Genomic DNA, 810 nt, shown 5'->3' with positions numbered 1-810 from the left:
CCCCCCACTGTATCACTCTGCTGGACTGTTGAAGTGGAAAGATCTGGTTGGAGATTTAGATTTGAGGCCTTGGGAAAGTCTGAGCCTCAGTTATCCCCAAAATGGCTACAGTGATACCTGCTTCTGCTTGCTTTGCTGCCACACGGTGATGGTGCAGGAGGAAGACAGTGAGTGGGCTGGGGCCGCCCAGCCTGCGGGGGTGCTCAGGCCCTGCAGCCCCCGCGGAGTCTTCTGGTCTGAGAGGTTGTCCAGCCCACCCCCCAGGGCTCCTGTCATCCAGCCTAGAGGGTTCTCAGGCCCGTGTCCCAGGCTCCATCTCTTCTGCACCCTGCGGGTATCCAAGCCTGGGGCTCGAGATCTGCTCCTGACCTGGGTGGGGAAGGTCGTCTGGCCTGGGGCCCTGTTTCTTTTTTTACTATTTTTTTAATATATTTTATTGATTTCTTACAGAGAGGGAGAGGGATAGAGAGTAAGAAACATCAATGAGAGAGAAACATCGATCAGCTGCTTCCTGCACGCCCCCTACTGGGATGTGCCCGCAACCAAGGTACATGCCCTTGACCGGAATCGAACCTGGGACCTTTCAGTCCGGAGGCTGATGCTCTATCCACTGAGCCAAACCAGTTTCAGCACAAACACACTTTTCTTAGCTTCACCTTTCACCAGTTGAAAGGGTGATGTAGTCAGTTGTACCCATGTTTCTATTCTATCCCCCTTTTGACCCAACTTTTGCTACAATCTTCAGCACTTTGCACAACTACTAGGTGAATTGAGTGTGAAGATTTATGTCTGTGTTGAATGGAAGGATGT

This window comes from Myotis davidii, unplaced genomic scaffold (assembly GCF_000327345.1).
Source record: "Myotis davidii unplaced genomic scaffold, ASM32734v1 scaffold428, whole genome shotgun sequence".
NCBI classification, from domain to species: domain Eukaryota; kingdom Metazoa; phylum Chordata; class Mammalia; order Chiroptera; family Vespertilionidae; genus Myotis; species Myotis davidii.
This window is presented reverse-complemented; position numbering follows the sequence as displayed.